Raw genomic sequence first — 6759 nt, 5'->3', positions numbered from 1 at the left:
AGTAGCTATAAGGCAAATTTAAATTATATATATCCATATTTACATACATTTCAATAAATAAAGCATTCTTTTGTCTTCGACCTTTGTGACCAATTTTGCAAACGTTGCAGCGATTTGTGTACACTGTACCACATTCTAATACAGGACAGTAAAGGTGAAGTCCCATAGAGCCAGCATATAGCGTACTGGCGTATGACGTATTAAGCTTGGCTAATCCTTTAAGGCTTTAAGCTCGTTTTCGTTACGCTAGCATAAACATCGGCTGTCCCATGGAGCGTATTTAAGCAGCGTAATAATTAATAAGCCAATCACAGTGTTGCTTTACAAAGCTTATTTTCAAAATGGATGCTCAAGGGGTCTTGTGATTGGCTTATTGATCATTACGTCGGCGTAAATACGCCCCATGGGATAAAATTTTCAGCGCAATTTTTAACACATACATTCATACATGAAGCAATATTCCATATGCGTGTACGTGGGTGTGTATCATTGTAGCATAAACGCCGAAACGCTTCAAAAACCAGCGTAACATCTGTGCTAGCTACACACTACCTGATAAGCTACGGGAATATTATTTGGACTTATCAGAATATAAAGCAAAATGTAATAAATGTGATATAATAATATTTTATGTAAAAGATTTCAACCTTTTAAAACGACATTCAAAGAGTAAACATAAGTAAGTATACATTCAACAATTTATTAAAATAACAAGGGTTATAAAATAAATGTAATAATAAAACAATCAACAGCTAAAGGAATTGAGCGACAAAGGTTTTTATCATCAGACATTCATGTAACAATTATTTGCAATTTTAATTCTAAATGTGCTTATTCAATTGTGATAATAATAATCTTTCAATTATTTTACATGTAATTTGGAATAATAAATTTAAATCGCTCATATTCACATTTCTTTTTATTACTTATACATATTCAATTTTTATAGACAATAGATCAATATAATACATACAAGTTAAAAAATTCAATATTGTAGCGGAATATTTAAAAAATTAAATTGATTTTAATTTTTTCTCTCTTTATTTTAAATTTCATGTGCAGTAAGCAGTAAGCACTGCGTGTGGTTTCTAGAGCACTTCTTTATATCTTTCTAGAGCATATAATAATAATAATTACTTTTGTTCATTTGTCTTGTAACTGAATTATTTCATACATCTTAGGCCAATGTATATTTATATTATGTACTTATTTTTTAAAAGTATAATTTCTTACATCTTAGGACAATGAATTTTTTATAGATTACTAGAACACTACAAGCGCGCGCTACGCGCGCGTCATTTAGCTTTTTTTCTATATCATTACACAAAACAACATTTGCAACGCTATTGCTCTTTAATAATAACGCATTAAGAAAAATTTAACGGTATATACATAACAACATGACTTTCAAATGACTTTGTACAGAAAAATCTTTATTTAAATTAATTTCATGTTTTTTGCAACGATATAAATACACTTTTAATAATTAATTAAAAACCTCGAAAAAAAATATGTACAATTTTTATATACAAAATTTTTAACATGCCTATTATCTCTTTGATTACGAAAATAAATTCTTAACTCCCCACGGCCTCGCCCCCCTCTTTCTCTCTCTCTCTCTTGTTCTCTCTTGTTCTCTATGTTTCTTTCTTTTTCTTTCTTTCTGTCTCTCTCGACTCTTCTTCTTTTTCTCTTAGTTGTCATCTTTAACTTGGTCATATCCCAATCATGGAGAACGAAGAAATTACGAACACACACGTTATCATTATCTTCATCGTAGACGAGTTACGCACAATATAAGTTTAATTATTATTTTAAGGCTTACCTGCCTCTCTTTCTCTCTCTTCTTTTTTTCTCTTTTTCTCTCTTTCCTTTTCTGTCTTCTTCTTTTTCTCTTGTTCATCTTTAACTTTGCAATATCTAATCGCAAAGAATTAAGGAATTACAAACAAACACGCCATCACATCATCTTCATCATAGACGAGTAACGCACAATATAAGTTTAATTATTATTTTAAGCTTACTTGCCTCTCTTTCTCTTTTTCTCTTTTTCTCTCTTTCTTTCTCTGTCTCCTTCTTTTCTTCTTTTGTTCATCTTTAACTTTGCAATATTTAATCACGAAGAATAACAAAATTACGAACAAACACGCTATCATCATCTTTATCGTAGACGAGTTATGCACAATATGTTTAATTATTATTTTAAGGCTTATCTCCCCCTCTCTCTCTCTCTCTCTCTCTCTCTCTCTCTCTCTCTCTCTCTCCTCTTTCTCTTTTTCTTTCTTCATTTCTTTTTTTCTCCGTCTCCTACTTTTCCTCTTGTTTATTATCTTTAACTTTGTACACAAAACATCTAATCACAAAGAATACAAAAATTACGAACAAACACGTTATCATCATCTTCATCGCACACGAGTTACACACAATATATGTTTAATTAAAATCATAGAATGACTCTCGGGAATTACAATAATAGAGAAAAAGGGGCTATTAGGGTCGAACGCGGTTCTTAGTGCGTGGAATCAGTTTATTCGTCTTCTTGGAGTACATTGAAAATAAACGTTTCGGCTCATTTTTGAGCCATCCTTAGCATTAACAAGCTTAAATAAACTTAACTCTTTCTTCAGCTTAAATAAACTTAACAAATTTATCAAGGTACAAAAAGACGTTCTCCCAACTCAATCTAATAAAAATGTGGTTTATAAAATATCCTGCAAAAATTGTGACGCTTCATATGTAGGCCAGACAAAGAGGCAATTAAAAACGCGAATTTCAGAGCATTGTAACCACATTCACAGAAATACCACGACACAATCTGTCATCACGGAACACAGATTAAATTTGGATCACGAATTTGATTGGGAGAACGTGGAAATCCTTGATAAAGAAAGATATTTATCCAGAAGATTAGTCTCTGAAATGACTCATATAAAATTACAGAGAAATAGTATTAATTTGCAGGATGACACCGAATTTTTACACCATGCATATATAGCCGTTTTAAATAAATTGTAAACTATGCCCATGAACGCTTCTCACTGGCTAACTGAACTCGGTGACGTGTCGAGTTCTGGCGATGTCATTGGTACTTAGACCAGATATCATAACAATCCATTATCTTATTGACACAACTATTTATGCTAAACGTTATCGATGGCGTGACTTGTGACACGCTCATTCTTTTCAAAATTTTTGTCATTTTATTGCTGCGTAACGTGTGGACGGGACGGATAAGTCCTTTCGCTACTTTTATTGTATACGGCTTCATGCCCCACGTTCACCTCGACCTTTGGTGAGTCTATAAAGCTTTTTCGCTCTTATTGCATCTAACTTTTTTATAAAAATTACAGATAAGGATCATTTGGTCCACGTTAATTCGAGTCTGTAAGCTCGCCAGTTGACAAGGGAACGTACGGCAAATCGCTTGTTAATGCTGAGGATGGCTCAAAAATGAACCGAAACGTTTATTTTCAATGTACTACAAGAAGACGAATAAACTGATTCCACGCACGAAGAACCGCGTTCGACCCTAATAGCCCCTTTTTCTCTATTATTATATGTTTAATTATTTTAAGGTTTACCTCCCTCTCTCTCTCTCTCTCTCTCTCTCTCTCTCTCTCTCTCTCTCTCTCTCTCTCTCTCTCTCTCTCTCTCTCTCTCTCTCTCTCTCTCTCTCTCTCTCTCTCTCTCTCTCTCTCTCTCTCTCTCTCTCTCTCTTTCTCTCTTTTTCTCTTTATTCTTTCTCTGTCTCCTTCTTTTTTTCTTGTTCATCATCTTTAACTTTGTAACATCTAATCACAAAGAATAAAAAAATTACGGACGAACACGCATCTTCATCGTAAACGAGTTACGCCCAATATAAGTTTAATTATTATTTTAAGGCTTACCTCTCTCTTTTATCTCTCACTTTTTCTCTCCGTCTTCTTCTCTTTCTTTCTCTGTCTTTTTTGACTTTTTTCAATTTGCGAACTGATTTAGTAACTGAAATAAAAAGATAACACAAAGTATCTTATGTAAAATAATAAAATATTAAAAATAATATAAAAAATTATAATAAAAACATTATATAGAATTTATCTGAAACGTATCTGAAATTTTTCGATAACGACCGTTCACAGACGCGCGCTGCGCGCGCGCTATTTAACTTTTTAAATTTTATAATTTTTATTATAATTTAACTTTTTACTACTATTACTTAATTTTTACTACGTCACACTATTATACTCACACGACATTACGCTAACGTTCAAACTGTCAAAACGTTCACACTCCGCGATGACAGCCCCTCACGAGATGTAGCAAGCCACGGCGCGACGGCAAACAATCGAGAGAGAACCAATCGGCATCGCGGAAAAGAGAGGCAACAATAACCGCGATACATTCGAGTATCGACTTTGCACGCCTTTTTTAGAGAGGGAGAGACTATATGGCATAAATCTCGCATCCTAACTTGCCTTATATCCTAAATAGAAGAAATATACGAGATATTAAGTTAAACAAAAAATATAAGAGCTATGCACTTGTATTTTGCTGTATTCCATCATTTACTATCCCTCTACACTTATGTATCATAAAATAACCATTAAACCTTTTACATTTCTTACAGTAATCATTTTACGTAGGTCGTAACACAAGATCGTGCTTCTTACTACGGTAAGAAATCGATTCAACTCACGACAGTTTCGTTAATATTAACAGTAAAGAACTGAAATTACAACACAATACTAATATGGCATAAAGGCACGTAAAAGAATAATTGCGGGCAAATACCTTCATTCCTTCTATTTTTTCTGACATCTGCGGAGTAAAACCCTGCGTGACATAAATACTGGAGTTACCCTAAATATCTTTCCTTCCTTCTTTCCTTATCATTTATCTTCCTTTTTTTACCCAATGCTTTAAATCTCGTATTTGAAAAACAATCTTGATACATCCAAAAGGAAAAAAATAAAAAAGAATTAAAATTCTTTTATTTATTCTTTTAAATACCTTTCCTTCCTTCCTTCCTTCTTTCTTCCGTTATTATTTCTCTTCCTCTTTTTACCCAATGCTTTAAATCTCGTTACGTTCTCGTTACATAGATCCATGTATAAGAAATAACCTTATACATACAGTCATCGTAATACATTTGTACAAAGAGTAAAAACGAAAACCACTTACTGAAAATAAAAAATAACACAAAGTATCATTTGTAAAAAATTAAGAATAAAGGTTATAATAAAAATGATTTATAAAACTTTTCTGAGAAACAATCTTGATACATCCAAAAGGAAAAAAGAAGTTAATCTGTTAATATGTTAACCCTCTTCTACGTAACTGTCAAATGTCAAAATACCACCGTTCGCGACAGCCACGAATTGAAGTGACTGGTATCAAAATCAAGATCGAGTTTCGAAACAACCAATCAGCATCGCGGAAAAGAGGCAACAATAAACTATCCATGCCTTTTTTAGAAAGGGAACTAGACACTACAGACGCGCGCTTCGCGCGCGCTATTTAGCTTTAACATTATGCTATTACTATTACACTATTAACTCCTTGATACACACAACTGTCAAAATATACAATGACAGCTGCAAATGAAGTAAGCGCAGCAAGAGAACCAATCGAAATCGCGGAAAAGCGACAACAATAAACTTCACATCTCCTTTTTAGAAGAGGATTATTATTAATTTCATAGAATATTATCATATTTATATATACCAAGCATATCTAAACTATAGATATAAATTTAAATATTAATAAAACTATTTTATTATTTAAATTTATATAGTGTTAATTTATACTTTGTATATAAAGAATATTAAATAATAATTCTGTAAAATTTATTTATAAATTATTTATAAATTATATTTGTAATAATGTTTAATAATTTAAATATATACATACATTAAAATTTATATTAATGTCAATTTAATATCAATAACATTAATTTATAAAAATTTGCTTTTTAATTTATACTATGTGTAAAGAGGTAGAATGGTAAAGACAGTTGTGTAGTCATCTTTTAACATAAAAAATAGGTTTTAATACATGACGTACGTTACATGTCATCGTGTGTGTAGCTATATAACTCTCTTTTACTCAACTATCTATCGTCTCTCCAGTGTCTCTGGCACTATACGTGATGTCACATCGTATAATAATAATATAAAAAGTAAGATATACAAAATAAGTGACGTAAGATTAAAAAAAAAAAAGAAAATTTCCACACAAATGCGGTATTATAATTGGATATTATATATAATTAATCAATAATCGCATTATTTTAATTAAATATATGCAAATCTTTATAAACTTACATATCGATGTAAATATATCTTGTTGTATTTTTAATTTTCTACCAAATTAATTTTGATATAATATATTCATTTATATTACTGCAAAATTGAATATATATTTGATATTGAATGTAATTGTACTATACGATCAATTCTAAAATAATTTAAAAAGTTTTAGTGCGTTTCGACAGAATATTTAGAATCTTACGTCATATATTACTTGACTGGCATAACTTTACTCGCCGTCAAATCAAAAGTCGCGCCGGTAAAAAAGGTCAGTATACCGCGTCTAGAGTTGAATGCGGTCGTATTGTAAGCTCGGTTATTCGAATGGGCACAATAAGTACTAGACTTGCCGCGGGCGTCCCGACTTTCGGGTGAACGGACGCCACCGTGTAGTTTTCGCGTGGCTTCGGGAGACCCAGTGACCCCGTACGTCGCGAATCGATTTGCGGACGTAGGGGAGAATGGGGGGAAT

At 32.1% G+C, this 6759-nt stretch overlaps 1 long non-coding RNA gene across 1 annotated transcript; it reads left to right on the top strand.

The window, feature by feature from the left end:
- The first annotated feature begins 1069 nt into the window (after positions 1–1069).
- LOC139782988 (uncharacterized) lies at positions 1070–4076 on the top strand. The gene is made up of 2 exons (XR_011721082.1): positions 1070–3292; positions 3351–4076. It is a non-coding gene; the product is annotated as an uncharacterized lncRNA (long non-coding RNA).
- Positions 4077–6759: the final 2683 nt, after the last annotated feature.

The sequence above is a fragment of the Temnothorax nylanderi genome, unplaced genomic scaffold, assembly GCF_030848795.1.
Source record: "Temnothorax nylanderi isolate EJ_2023f unplaced genomic scaffold, tnyl_v1.0 TNYL_tig0459_pilon, whole genome shotgun sequence".
Lineage (NCBI taxonomy): Eukaryota > Metazoa > Arthropoda > Insecta > Hymenoptera > Formicidae > Temnothorax > Temnothorax nylanderi.
This window is presented reverse-complemented; position numbering and strand designations above follow the sequence as displayed.